We start from the raw sequence: 15,737 nt of genomic DNA, 5'->3' as shown, positions 1-15,737 counted from the left end.
AGCGACGCAGTGAGCATAGGTAATCATCACCAGTTTCACCATGTTTCTTAATAAGCACTGATAAAAGAGAAACCATTAAGGCGCTTTCTGTTGGATACGAACATGAATCTACTCTCATTATGAATCTAGTAGCGGGCAGCTAAACCATGATGAATTCCAAGTTCTTGGAATTGTTACACTATCCCACGAAGAGGTCTCAGAGGTCTGTGCGCGGTAGCTTAGAATGTGCATAGGGGAGCAGCTCAGTTAAGGCTTGCCAGCAGAGTTCTCGGGAACGTCGCTAGCAAGTGGCGTGTGGGAGCGAGTGTTCTCTCCCGCGCTGCACGGGAAGGAAGACAGAGGCGCCGTGATGGAGCGCACCGCCGGGACTGCCCCGGCTGCGCGCCGTCCCGCCCTCCCCGAGCGGCCATTCCTGATGGTTATGACGGCGCACGCCACAACTCCGCTTTACAATAACGCGCAACTTGGCCTGCGAACTTACAGTTCCCCAAACTGCGTGGCTCTCGCCCGCCCACTGGCACGGATAATGCGGCCAGAACGCAGTCGGGGCCAGGGCGAGCGGTTACTTCCAACGAAAATGCTGTTCCGCAGGTATCCGGCAAGTGAGAAACGGCGATGGAGGAGCTTAAATTTGGACTGCCAGCGTGGCCGCTCGTGGCGCGAAAGTTGGGCGAGCTGACGAGAGGATGTTAATTAACTTGGGCAAGGGGTAGAAAACACCTCCAGCCTTCTAATCTACCCAATTTATGACGCGAATAATGCTAATTGGCGTACGCAACGTAAGTTGTAATGGGTGTAACTGCAAATAATTGTATATGTGGTACGTCGATGTGTGTGCCCATCAGTGTTCTTTTTTTGTTTATTTTTCTCTGCATCAGTCTTCCCACTAACATGTCACAAACTTTACAGCCTGATCTTTTGTGAACAGTCATAACAGCAGCCTTAAATGGACTCTGTCTGTCAGTATAGCCAACTATTTTGCGTCCACTCGTCCACACTTCAACACCTGACATGCTGCCCAGAGTAAAGATAAGCGCTAATATCTAGCTCTTGCCATATTTTCTTGTAGGTATTAAAGCACCTAAAAACGTACTACTCCTAACAGCAATAATTATTAGTCAGTAAATGAAGTAAATACTGATGTTGTTCAGTACACTGTTCGTAGTCATCAATAAAAATGTCTGCGCCTATACCCGTGACACCCTGAACAGTTCTGTGCCTTTTCACTCTAACGAGAATTCTGGGATACGTGGAAGATGCGCGACGACATTTATTAGTTCTTAACCAGACAGGAAAAATTCTATACTTGCTTGTGAATGTGTGTGACGCTCCACGCTAAACATACGCGAGTAATGGCACAATTGTTGTATTGTTCTCCAGTTCAAAGACTGATCTAATCTAGCTCTTTACTATATCCTCCGTTATCATAATATTTTGTGATGCCTCAGCATGCATCAAATCAATCAATTCCTTCTTTTGACCAAGTAATGACAGAAATTTCTCCACAGCTGCCATATTGTTGATACAGCGTAGCAGAGAGGGCACTAGACTATAGAGATTAACAACCAATAGTCATACACTACTGGCCATTAAAATTGCTACACCAAGAAGAAATGCAGATGATAAATGGGTATTCATTGGACACATACATATTATACTAGAACTGACTTGTGATTACATTTTCACGCAATTTGGGTGCATAGATCCTGAGAAATCAGTACCCAGAACAACCACCTCTGGCCGTAGTAACGGCCTTGATGTGCCTGGGCATTGAGTCAAATAGAGCTTGGATGGCGTGTACAGGTACAGCTGCCCATGCAGCTTCAACAGAATACCACAGTTCATCAAGAGTAGTGACTGGCGTATTGTGACTAGCCAGTTCCTCGGCCACCATTAACCAGACGTTTCCAATTGGTGAGAGATGTGGAGAATGTGCTGGCCACGGCAGCAGTCGAACATTTTCTGTATCCAGAAAGGCCCGTACAGGACCTGCAACATGCGGTCGTGCATTATCCTGCTGAAATGTAAGGTTTCGCAAGGATCGAATGAAGGGTAGAGTCAAGGGTCGTAACACATCTGAAATGTAACGTTCGCTGTTCAACGTGCCGTCAATGCCAACAAGAGGTGACCGAGACTGTAACCAGTGGCACACCATACCATCACGCCTGGTGATGCGCCAGTATGGCGATGACGAATACACGCTTCACCGCGACCATCATGATGCTGTACACAGAACCTGGATTCATCAGAAAGAATGACGTTTTGCAATTCGTGCACCCAGGTTCGTCGTTGAGTACACCATCGCAGGTGCTCCTGTCTGTGATGCAGCGTCAAGGGTAACCGCAGCCATGGTCTCCGAGCTGATAGTCCCTGCTGCTGCAAACGTCGTCGAACTGTTCTTGCAGATGGTTCTTGTCTTGCAAACGTCCCCATCTGCTGACTCAGGGATCGAGACGTGGCTGCACCATCCGTTAGATCCATGCGGATAAGGTGCCTGTCATGTCGACTGCTAGTGATACGAGGCCGTTGGGATCCAGCACGGCGTTGCGTATTACCCTCCTGAATCCACCGATTCCATATTCTGCTAACAGTCATTGGATATCGACCAACGCGAGCAGCAATGTCGCTATACGATAAACCGTAATCGCGATAGGATGCAATCCGACCTTTATCAAAGTCGGAAATGTGATGGTACGCATTTCTCCTCCTTACACGAAGCATCACAACAACGTCTCACCAGGCAACGCCGGTCAACTGCTGTTTGTGTATGAGAAATCGGTTGTAAACTTTCCTCATGTCAGCACGTTGTAGGTGTCGCCACCGGCGCCAACCTTGTGTGAATGCTCTGAAAAGCTAATCATTTGCATATCACAACATCCATCTTCCTGTCGGTTAAATTTCGCATCTGTAGCACGTCATCTTCATGGTGTAGCATTTTTAATGGCCAGTAGTGTATATAAAGGGTGTTTCAAAGTGTTTGCATCAAATGTGTATGAGTGATTGGTCACGTCATGGGGAACAACTTTTGTTAGAGACGAAATGTTCGCTGACGTTTCCTGGCGACGATAAGAGTTCTTTAGGATTTGCCGGCCCTGGGACGACCTTTGATCGAACTTCAATCAGGTGTGCTGCATATTACCTACTCCAGTACTTTGATAGAACCATTTTCGACAAGAATTAGTGTCTCTAAGTGGAAAAAGTTATTTTAGAAGTGAAGCAGGAACTTAATTGGGCTCAGCGTGATCTCTTTGGCGAGAAGGAGACGATTGGATCATACAGTAGTCTCAGAAGGAATGGCCAATACTCAGGTATATGACAGGAACTATCAATCGAAGCAAAGAACTCCAGTAAATATTGATTCTAAAATGATTCCTTAAGAGGTATGAGCACTTCTTCGTCTTTGATACTGTGAAATAAGTCTCTTCTACTGTTAGCTCTTTGCTTTCCATATCGAGAGGCGTTAGTGTGGTCCATAGCAAGAAATTATCGTCCAGAAGACATGGGCTCTGTGGTTATGACTACTTGGTCATCTTCCCTACTGGGGAAAATATCTTCTAGTGAACAAGTGCTCATAAAGCTGCATCTTATAGTCCATGTTTATGAGAGAATTTTTTCTTGTTTTAGTCTACCGTAACTCCTCCCAAAATAAGAAAAACAAAGATCTTGCAGTAGAACACATTTGTTTTGCAGTACTGAGGATGAAGAAGTGCTCGTAACTCTTGAAATACGCATTTTAGAGCTCGCATTTACTAGGAAGTTTTGCTTCGAATGACCATTTGTGTCATACCCCTGAATACTGAAAATTCCCCTTGGGATATAATGTAGGCAACACACATAGTATACACCTGTCGCAGATTGCCTATGCGCTCCCGCCTTTCAGAGTGACAACCAATAAAAAAGGGTGCCTAGCATCGCCGGAAACGGTCGGTGAGCATTCTGACAAAAGTGGTAGCCCATGACATGACACATGATCTCTAGACACTCCACTTGTAACTACTATATTCTTTTTCATTCTATAGCTCACTTCTTTTTTGGGAAGAAAACATGTTTCTGTTTGTCTGCCATACATTTCGGTTTACTTACCTACACGTTGTGTAATCCAGTTTAATAAAACTTGACTATGGCTTCAATTAATTAACTCCAATTATACTTAACATTGTTGTACTTGTTAATGGCTTAAACCCGAAATCATGAGTGTAATACAAAGAATAAATTAATTTTGAAATTTTGTACATGGCTGGAGCAGCAATCGTAGAATGAAATCTTCCGGCATAAATGTTAAATGGCGAATCAGTTGCAAATGGGAAGGTTTATTATAACCCCTTTACCATGGTTTCAACGTTCATGAAAACGTCTCCTTCGAAAGGAAAATATGGACAACTAGATTACATGAGGTACGTTAAAACATAGCCGAAAGGCTTCGTCAGATATAAAGTTGCACATCCATACTATTTCTACAAGAAGGCAAAATAAAGAAATTTTAAAAGTCAAATGGTGAAAACAACCCTCAAACAAAATAATTCCAACATAAATCACCTCAATGCGTTTGACGTAAGGACTTTGAAACAAGCTGTACATTTGTTGACTAGACCAATTTCGACATTTACGTCATTCTGATAATCCCTTAGCCGATGGCTAATTCAGGACGTAGAAGGACCATTCATCTCCTCAGGTGCCCTAGTGTCCTTGTAACGCATACGTAATCTGAACTATCAGTAAAAGGAGTCTAACCTGCACAGTACTGTGTGCGTGTTGTATGAGTTTCACCGTCATTTAAGCCCTCAACAGATCGTTACATGAAAAACTTAAAATAAACATTTGGATAAGCTATCTGACTGCGTTTTTGAACAAGATTTTACAAGTGATACAGAATCTGACTTGTGCAACGGAATTTATTGGACTAGAGTACGTGACATGTTGTGGTGTGTCAGTATCTCAGTTTTGGCCCTAAGTTTTACACTCATCTCTTTAGACAACTCCCTTTTCCCATATGGTTCAAAGCAATGCTCAGCAATATGCAGAATCAGCGGCTAAAGCTTATTGTTACTAAGAATTAATTGAATAAAAAAGGAGTTTGCTTGAGCCCTGTTAACTACTAAATAACTTTTGAGAAGGAAGATTATTAATTATGTCTTTTTAAAACTTCAGAATCATCATGAACAAGTATTAACAATGACAATGACATATTACATATGTGTCAATAATGGCTGAGTGCCAGATTAACAAATTATTTCCATTTCAAAGTTACATTAACATTTAATAACCACAGCATATTATTTAGATGTGGAGAATAATTCTTATTTGGAGGATAAGGAGGTTTCTTTCACTGACAAGCAGAACATGGGATTACTGCAAACTCGGACTAACGAACAGAGCCTAACCCTGCAAGTGCCTTTGCACTATGCTTGCGAATTTTATCAAGAATGCCATCGTAGCGTAGTTAAGCCATATAAATGAAATCAGGCCTTGAGAGTGATAAGATCTGCCACCACCGACGTAAGGGCAGCGTGACACGTCTTCTGTCTCCGAGCTCTCGACCGACACAACTACTTCCACTCTTGCAGACAGACCTCGACCCACAATAATGCTTAGAATCGCGCTCCCATATTTTGCCCGCAGATTGTTACTATCGATATATGAGTGCTTACACAATGCAAAGAATAGCGTTAAGTTGGATATATTGTTTTATGTAATGGAGAGTTCTGACACACACCTTACAGACTTTAGTAGGAGACATGAAGAGATGAACGATCCTACTACGTCCTGACGCAGCCATCGGCTAAAGAAAACTGAGAATGACATAAACGTATGTGTGTGAGAACAGAGAGAGAGAGAGAGAGAGAGAGAGAGAAAGAGAGAGAGAGAGATGGCTCTGAGCACTATGGGACTTAACATCTGTGGTTAGACACTGGACTCGCATTCGGGAGGACGACGGTTCAATCCCGCGTCCGGCCATCCTGATTTAGGTTTTCCGTGATTTCCCTAAATCACTCCAGGCAAATGCCGGGATGGTTCCTCTGAAAGGGCACGGCCGACTTCCTTCCCAATCCTTCCCTAATCCGATGAGACCGATGACCACGCTGCCTGGTCTCCTTCCCCAAACCAACCAACCAACCAACTTAACATCTGAGGTCATCAGTCCCCTAGAGCGTAGAACTAATTAAACCTAACTAACCTAGGGACATCACACACATCCATGCCCGAGGCAGCATTCGAACCTGCGACCGCAGCGGTCGCGCGGTTCCAGACTGAAGTGCCTAGAACCGCTCGACCACTTCGGCCGGCTAGAGAGAGAGAGAGAGAGACCATTGACTGTTAACCTCCGTAGTCTCATAAATTTCTTTTCCCCAGTTCCATTCCGCACGGCTTCATTAGTTATCCTATGTATCTCACTGATCACTATGATTATTCGTTACCACGACATTTCAAAAGCTTTTCCTCTCTTCTTGTCTGAGCTGCTTATGCAAAGCTGCACCACAGCCCGACGCCGCGTGATAACAGCAGTGAATGCGGTATCTCCATACATTTTCGCAAATGTATAAGTGAAGTAATCTATTACTACATACGTCATCTGATGACAGGCTTGGAAATGTTTCGAAATTTATATTGCAGAAAAGGAAAAGAATTGACCGAAGGAAATTCGATCATGTTGGTTCCTAACTTTCTATACGACAGAAATGGTCATTCGGATCAAAAAACTCTATTTATACACAGTTAACATGTGAGATTAAATGAACTACAGTTGAAAGGTACTTAGAGTTTAATTAAACAATAGTAAATCATAACGATTTAGGTGAATTATCCCAGTATTTATAAGTCAGAAGACTTACCTGTTGCACGATCTCTTATTGATTCATGTTGTCAACGTAAAATTAGTCTATGTGCATGTAATTCGTGAAGTATATATAAAAGCGATACTTATCAGACTGATAATTCTCAATTCAGAGTAGCAGGAGATTCGTTAATCATTACTTACAACCATCACGTGTCTGCGTCATTTGAACTTACCTGCAACAAACAAAGGTAGGAAAAATTATGTTAGGGTTTTGTTTAAGGGAGAAAATACCAGCTTTTATCATCCACATTTCTAGGCAAAGCGTTCATTACAAATTGTAACCAATATTCTCTGTAGTCCATAGTAATTTCTGATTCATAATTTTCTGTTCAAACACACCTACAACAAGGTTTACATACATGCTCAATATCTGGCTCTGTTTAACATACGAATTTTATGATTTATTGATGTATACGAAAGTAGCTATTGTGTCAGAGGTGGTGGTGGTGGTGCGACAGACACGTTTTGTACACTCTGCCTCCGCTCAATTGTTTAGAAACCGCAATAAAAAAAGACGAGAAGTAAAAAAGACTCTGACCTTGTGGATGATTGTACAAGGAAGTGTGCTTTATTTAGGCACTAAGATCGCCCTTTTCTCTATACGCAACTCATTTATTGACGGACCTAGTGCATGGGGGCTTAATTATTTTATATAATGCAAATACTTTGAATTTTTAGTCGCTGTCTGTCCGTTTACGAAGTCTTGTAAACGGTTGGCCCTGACTAGTATTACTCCGCAAGTTGACTTGCATAGAGTAACAACAAAGAATGAAAGAAAATTTCCGTTAACACAATTAATTAATTAAGTCCCCAGCAACTATAAAACCTAGGAAACAACAAAACACAAGTGTAGCTGTACTGTGTGTGGAAGTGTGATTCAACGTACACATCTGGCACGGTTCTTCCTCAATAAGACCAGATATTTTAAACACCATTTATACTGAAGTAATTAAAAAAACCAGAAATACTATAGTTGCACATAGAAACCAGAAATACAGTCTAATACAAGAACACGAGCCAGATGCTTTGTTGACTGAACCTGTGACCAAGAGGCATTATTGTTTAAGACATTGAAATAATAAAAAAAGGAATTTTTTTACCTTCATATATATTGGCGAAAAGCGCACTCTGATCATTACAGCATTCCCAGTCCAAGAACACCTGGTGTCTAGCCCATCAAAACAATACTACAAGTGCTGAACAAGCACTCACTACCGCAACTTCTCAACTACGACTCACCACTGCTACATCTCAACAAGCACTGCCTACTGCTACTTCTCAATAAGCACTCTCCACCACCACATCTCAACAAACACTGCCAGTGGAGGCGGCTGAATAATACACTTTGGCGCAATCTCTGGCGCTGTGGCTCAGTGTAGCCACCTTTTACTAGTTACTCAGGAGATGAAATAAATGCCATCATCATATGGTGAGACTGGAGATCTATTATCATTGGTATTCATGCTAATTATCATTCAGAAAATTCTTGCTCTGACCCTTAAAAAGAATTTTTATTTGGTAGAGTACTTTTTGACAGTCTGTAGAAGGTGTTCTAGAAACTGCAATTTCAATGACGATTTTGATCCAGCTAATTCCTACTGGCTGCTTGAAAATCACCAATGCCAATTATTAACCGAACAGCTGGGGCACTCATTACATTACATGGAGCTGAATTTCAGTTACCAAGAATAATAAAGAGGGTTACTTTGAGAGAGGACAAGTTACTCTCTCACCTATTTTTCTTGAAGTTTTTGTTACAGCGTTATGCAACTTGAGTGAAACTCTACACAGGTAACGGCCTGAGCAGGCATTCATGGATCCTGGTAGGGCACTAAAAGCATGAGATATTTTTGTGGTTCTTAGTTTGTAGAAACGGTATGTTGGAAGCTGAAAGCAAGTGGCGGCGAGCCCATCCGTTAGTAAATCTTGCCGGACAGGCCCACAACTGCACAGCGCAGACAAAGCACCAAGTACCCCCTAGTCGAGACATGTCTCCAGCAAGACAATGCCGCTGCACCTACATTGGCGCCAGCTGAACGCTGAGCTGGGAGCAATGGGCAGAAGGGACATGTCTACACAGTGGAGTCGTAAACAGGGCATTGTGTGCAGCACCACTCCCAATAAAGGTTCACAAGTTTTCGTGTTCGCTGATACTGCAAATAGGCCTATGACCCACTCCCATCGGCCGCCTCGGTGGTATAAGAAACTCAGGCGTCTGAGAAACGTTTAGAGATAGAATCTTTATGACACCTCAGAGCTAGGACTAACATGCTCCAAGGAACAGGCGATTTAGATAACAATCTTTAAGATTGTATCTGTTCGCTTGTTGCTGCGGGAAGCGACACGACTTCGGAGAAAAATATCTTCTGCCTCCGCGAAAAATTAAAAAGGCCAGTAATTGGCCGTTTCTTTTTTTTTTTCAGAGGCGCCGGTTTCTTAGCTCTAGGGCTGGTTCGACATTAGTTTGTGCTGTCGTGTAGGAGGGGAGATTTAGTGCCTCTAAAGAGCTGTGATTGACTCCAGACGGGGTGATGGCAGTGTCGTTCGTGCACATTGCGGAAAAACTGATTTATTTTGTTCTGAAGAGGTGCGAGGCACTTGGTTTCTGGACTTCGGTTTGGAAACAACTTCTGGCCGAAGCTCTGGAATGTGTGGTTGGTGCTTTGGACTTGTCCTGAGACTGACTTCAGTTGCAAGTAGTTAGACTGGGGAGCCTGTGGTGAAATTATTACTGTACTGACAGTGTGACTTCAAATGCTTCGGACTACTCGTTTGCCGAGAGCAAACTTATTCTTTTTTGGTTTTCCAGTCTTGATGCTTGGCATCCTTGTGTGCTCTGTCGTATGAGTGAGCCAAATTAGTCCTCGATATGACCAGAAAACGGGTGTGTCGTACACTGAAATCTACCGTGATTTCAGAGCTCTGGTAGAGAGTAAATTGCGATCCGTCAGCCTGATCGCTAGATCGTGAGATTTTTCTTTCTTTCGTGGCCGCGATCGATTAACAGGTGCCACCTTACGCCTTGTCTCTGCCACACACATCTCGCCAGCTGCAAGTTACATCGCTGCACAAAGTAAACATGGTAACGTACTGCTGCTCCGGCATTGTCAGGGTCTAAAATCCCAATAGCCACTTGCTATCAGCTACAACAATATAAACTTCTGTAGATTTGAACAGTCAAAGTCTGCTCTGCGTCAGATTAATTCAAATTGCGTTATCAACATTTTTAGGGCCAGTGTACTTGACTTGTTTCTGCCACCCAGGATCCTTGTCCATTGTGGTCTGAAGCCACCTGTTAGTTGTATACGATATTCTATCATAACGTGTTTAGCATAGACCTTGTCTGTCTTTGTTTTTGGGAAAATAAATGTTATCAGTAAACTAGATTTTGCATACATGTTGAATCATTTTTTTTTTATATAGCCCCAAAACGTGTTAACTTTCATTGCGGAGTCCCATGCCAGGATAACTTCCAACTTCGTAACAAAAACAGTTAATTGTGTGCAAGGTAGGGTTGTTTTTTAAAACGAATAGAACTGCCCGTGCAGTTTACGTCACTGTTCGAGATATTTCGGGTCCAGTTCGATCTTTCGATTAGCCTGCAACCTAGTGACTGTTGCTGGTAGCGTAATATGTCCACGGCCAGTCGTAGTGCTTTTTAACGTGCTATGGGTTTTAACAGTAAAAACAATTTCGACGGTGCAGGTCATGTGTAACAACGACAAATAATAAATAAGTAAGAGACTTCAATCATTCTGTCCAGATCTCGAGTCTTCGCTCGTCCTGCGTTTTACTAACGTCTGACGGTATTACGTATCTTGAAGGCTGCTCTTGTCGTTGTAATTTGTTTATAGTAACTAGTCAGTTTATCACGATAAATTTCGTTTGATTATTTTTTTCCTTCTTCCATCTGAATTTTGCAATCTTGGTTTCAGACTGTTTTGTAATGTTCTTACGTGCTATTATGATGGTATTTATACAGAGACTGAAATACTGTTTTGCAGCCCACTTGGTAAATCGTTACTCTCTCATAAACTGAGCTTGGTTCAGTCAAGCACTTTTTTGGTGAACCAAAATTTCGGTTTTGCTTATTTCGTTTACTTGACAGTCAGCATGCACGCTTATGTATGCATACATACCAGTGCTGTATGAGAACGTTACTGCAAATTTATTTCCAATAAGAGTTTGTCCAGAGGTAAGATTTAATGTAATTTCCATCTCAGTTTCACAAAATCATCAAATTTTAAGCAGAGTCTTAGCTCATTGTCATGGCTAGTTCGTAGCTTCTCGCGTATCACTTGTACGCTGCAACAAAAGGCGTTTTACAATCTTCATTTCAACAGGTGCAATTCAGTTGCTATGCGACATAATATTCGTCGAGAGTGCGCCACAGCATTTCTTACAGCTCTAAGCATTCGATGGTGGCATCATAAGGGCATGCGGATTTTTAAATGCACCACTACCATAGTGGATCTGTAGATCTCTCGTTACGTTATTCTTATGTAGCAGTTAGTGAAAAATGTCCCTTTACCTCCTCTTGGGTCCGTACTTTTTACAGATGAGCCTTAATAATTATTTTCATCTTCAGGATTGGTCAAGGAATATAGGAAAAAGGTACAAAAATACTTCACTTATATTTATTGAAAACTATTTTTTTTTCTCTAGTCACTCGGAGTGTCCGTCAGAATTACCAACACTCAAACAAAAATATAAACAAACAGAGGTCCTGTAAAACTGAACAAAAGCTTATAAAAAGGTATTATAAGAAATAAAAATCCCATACTTAGAGTAATGAATTCCCACAATACAAATTAGTGTACTGCAGTCAGATGTGGAATGAACGGAAGCAGCTTTTATCTTCATTTGAGCATAAATTCACTTGGCATTTTTCACACATCGTAAATCATTTACAGTTGGAAGTTTAAACTTACTTCAGTTCCTGTTTTAATAGCGTTTCTATCTTGTATAGCGTATTTATGTGTCTGGTATGAAACTGCTGATACGAATATGTACGTTAGAATGATTCGATACCACCTCTTTTCTGCGTTCTGTTGATGGCTATAACCGCTGCTATGAGCTATGTTGTTAACTGCTATCGTATTCATCGTTTTTCTACAGCGGAACTTGTTTTCTGCTGTAGTTTGCTATGGAAAAACGTTAAACAATTATTTTGGATTGTGAAGTTTGATTTTGTAGACACTTGTCAGATAATTTACTTTGGGTTTTGTGGCTGTAGAGAGGCTATGCTGAACGAATTAGCACAACTGTTAACATCTCTTCGCCATTTGAAGATCAAAATCTGACTGCTGAAAAAATGTTCAGCAGCCGTAGACTCTAGTTTCAAATACTTCCAATGTACCAACTAAATGCATTTCTTCCCATTCTACTGGAAAAGCACTGGAACAATAATTGCTTTAATTCGTCCTTGGTTGCTATAATCTAGTTATTAATCTAATCATATCTTCGCCATTCCCACGGAAGCCACGTGTAGGGGGTTGCATTATATTGCTAGGTTCTTCACTCACTACTGTACTTTGAAATTTTGTAACTTCATATTCACGTTATAGTGGCGCTTATCATCAAGCGTCTAAGATTTCAGCAGCTCTGTGGACCCAAGTCTACCGTCTGCTTTATCTACAAATACATATTTCCTTTTCATATACCTATGAACTCTTGCATCCAGTCAGGTAAGTTCTAGTTTCTGTGGCACAGTTTTTTAATTTTAAACATATGTAACAGCAATAATTTTGATGAACTTAGTTCATATCGTTCCGAAAACATTTGTTACGGTGCTAGATTCACTTACTTTCAACATCCGAACCCATTAGTTACCGGCGTACGGAGTATCAAAAAGAGAGCGTGTTGTGCGTGGTTTCGTGAAATGCTCCGGTGACAGAACGCACTTAACAAGATCAGTGGTCTCCATCGTAACATATTTCACTTTATGAGTAAAGTTCTGACGTTACCAGCATTTCGCTATGGACAGTGAAATAAATGTTACCCTTACAAAAAACAAAAAGTGTCTGTCAGTCCCTTTCCTTCGGAAGTCACTTCCGAAAACGCAACCGTTCTTTGCCAAAGCTCTCGGTTGCCCGTCGCGTGCGATTGCCACATTACGCATGCGGATGGACTGTATCAATACGCCGGAAACGCCGATCTTTATTTTATTAGAGGCGGTGATTTTTCCCGTCACGGCACGCGGCGCACAAAATGGTAAGCAGTCTTCTCTTCCCGGAATTGTTCGGGCGAACGTAAATTTCGTTTTAAGCGATAATCCCTCGAGCCGTTCCTCCAACGTCTTCTTCGTTCTCTCCCTTATCAAAAGAGAACTCGTGCTACTTCTCGAGTGGCGCCGTGTATAAGGGCAATTAAGCGTTTTCAGTTTACATTTTGAAGACTTTACAATGACATTCGATGTCTTACATTAAAGAAGGATGGTTTGTGTGAATTTTAATAAGATGATGATTATTATGATAACTGTGATAGTGATGGTTGGTTGACTTATGGAATGGCTCTGCGCAAAAGGCTTAAAACTAGATTGGAGGAGCGACTAACGTTGAGTACATTTGTCGTGAGATGTTGCATAGTTTTCAGTTTTCCTGTACGATGATGCAACTAAGAATGTTTTTATGAAATAATTTATACTGCAACAGCAACTTGATAATTATATTTTATCAGCAGGGCGCATTTCGGTAGCATGCTGCTATCATCAGGGGCATTTTCATTGTAGTTAACATAAAATGATGATGATTTCCTTAGCTGTTTGTTTCAGTTAGGTTATGGTTCGAAAATTAATTCTGTTCAGGAAGATAAATGTGTTATCGTGTGTGATAAGCGTGGTTAGTAATTTTGTTAGTGCATTCCCTTACATTTTTGTTGGTAATTTCGTTGTGTGGCGCACAGAGCATAGTGACATCACAGCTTAACACATTAACAAGCGTTTGTTTACAAGAATAGAAAGATTCTTAAAAACTAAGATAAAATAATTTCTGTTGCTAAAACAGTACTATACATTGAAAATGAAACATTTATATGTACAAGGGTTTATGTCACGGCAAATATTAGGTGAGTAGCTACTAAACACAATATTTTTAAAAACTCGGCAATAGCCACCGATACAAAGAAAGGACACCCATTCCATGATATTGCGCATGATCTTCATATGTTTCATAAAATGGACAAAGGACACCAAATGAATGTATATGAAGCACTGGCAATATTCATTCATGGCACAGTATGTGGAGACATGTTACTAAATAATAACTTGGAACTCAAAATATTAACTTCTTTTAAAACTTCTTCAACGTTGAACGCCTATCTCATGGTAAAAAAAATCGTTGTTAGCAATTACTCACCTAATACATTTGTCATAATATTAACACCTCTAGCAATAAACAATTAATCTTCTCTGCACACTTCTGCTTTAGCAACAGAAACTAGTTTATCTTAGATTTTAAGACTCTTCAGAGTGATGTAAGGAAATAATTGTTAAAGAATTGGGTTTGTAGTGTACTTGTTACTGTGTTCTGTGTGCCAGACTACGAAATTACCAACAAGAATGTAAGCAAATTAACTAACAAAAGCACATAATCATTCTTATCACATAATGTACACACGATAAGATATTTAGCTTTCTGAAAAAGCGTCTTTTTAGACACAAAAAGTCACTGACACCTACAGCAAAGGAAACTAGCCTCATTTCATATTAAGTACAATGTAAAACAACTGTAACTGCTCCTTATGATGGCAGCATGCTGTCGAAACTAATAAAATATGAATAACAAGTGAGTGTTGCTTTATATATTACTTCATACAAATCTTACACTTAAGTCGTAGCCTTCAAATAACAACCATATAACATGGATAAATTCAGGTAAACTATCAATGTTACCTAAATAATTGTTGATAAGATATGGGAATAGTATAGCTGGAAAAAGGATCCCGAATCAGAGTTTGGGAAACAGAAGAGTAGAAGGAGCCTTGACTTGGGGAAGAAAGAAAGGAATCTATGAGATCTAGAACTAGGAAGAAGGATGATTAAAGTTTAACGTCGCGTCATTAAAGGCGAATGGGGAGTGAAAATGGCAGTGTACATTTAAAACTAACTAACCAGACACATTAAGAGGTTTAAGGAAACCACGGAAAACCTAAATAACAGGCCGGAGTTTTAATATACCGGCTTCCAGAACGCTAGTGCATCTTTTTCCATCGTGTCACCTCACTCGGTAAAATGTCGGCGAATATGGAGACAGATTTACGATCATATACATGCAGAAATTTTAATAATCCTGGGTAGCTAGAATGCTGTAGTAGAGGAAAAAGGCAGAAAACCGAGTAATGGCGGAATATGGACTCGGTAGTAGAATGAGAGAGAAGAAAGGCTAATTGAGCTGTGCAATAAGTCTCAGCTAGAACGACGATACACTGTTCGAAAATTTGGAGATATACTTGGAAAAGGGATATATACTTAGAAAAGGCGTACAGGCACTGGATTGTAAGACGTACTCAAGGGCATTTATGGACTCAGTCCATAATAATGATGAACAGACTGAATATGTGAACCGTCCGGAAGAATCAAGTGGAAAGAAGTGCGATACTGAAGTGCTGAGGAATGATTAGATGCACATGAAGTTCTCTAAGGCAGCAGATGTTGCAATAATGAACATCACAATAGGCAAATTGCTTGAATAACAGTGGACATACCGTAAAAGGACAATCACAGAAGTCAGACACCAAAAGTTTACTGCGAAGCAGCCTTGAATACTAGAAGAAATACTTCAATTGATCGACAAAAGAAGGAAGTATAGTAGGTGCTGGTACGGACAGTAAATGTAAGTAATTTAGGAACTAAAGAAATGGAAAGTGCTACGGAACGAAGGCGCAATGGCTACAGAAGAAATGT

The sequence above is a fragment of the Schistocerca serialis genome, chromosome 5 (genome assembly GCF_023864345.2).
Source record: "Schistocerca serialis cubense isolate TAMUIC-IGC-003099 chromosome 5, iqSchSeri2.2, whole genome shotgun sequence".
NCBI lineage: Eukaryota > Metazoa > Arthropoda > Insecta > Orthoptera > Acrididae > Schistocerca > Schistocerca serialis.
Note: the sequence above shows the minus strand (reverse complement) of the source record.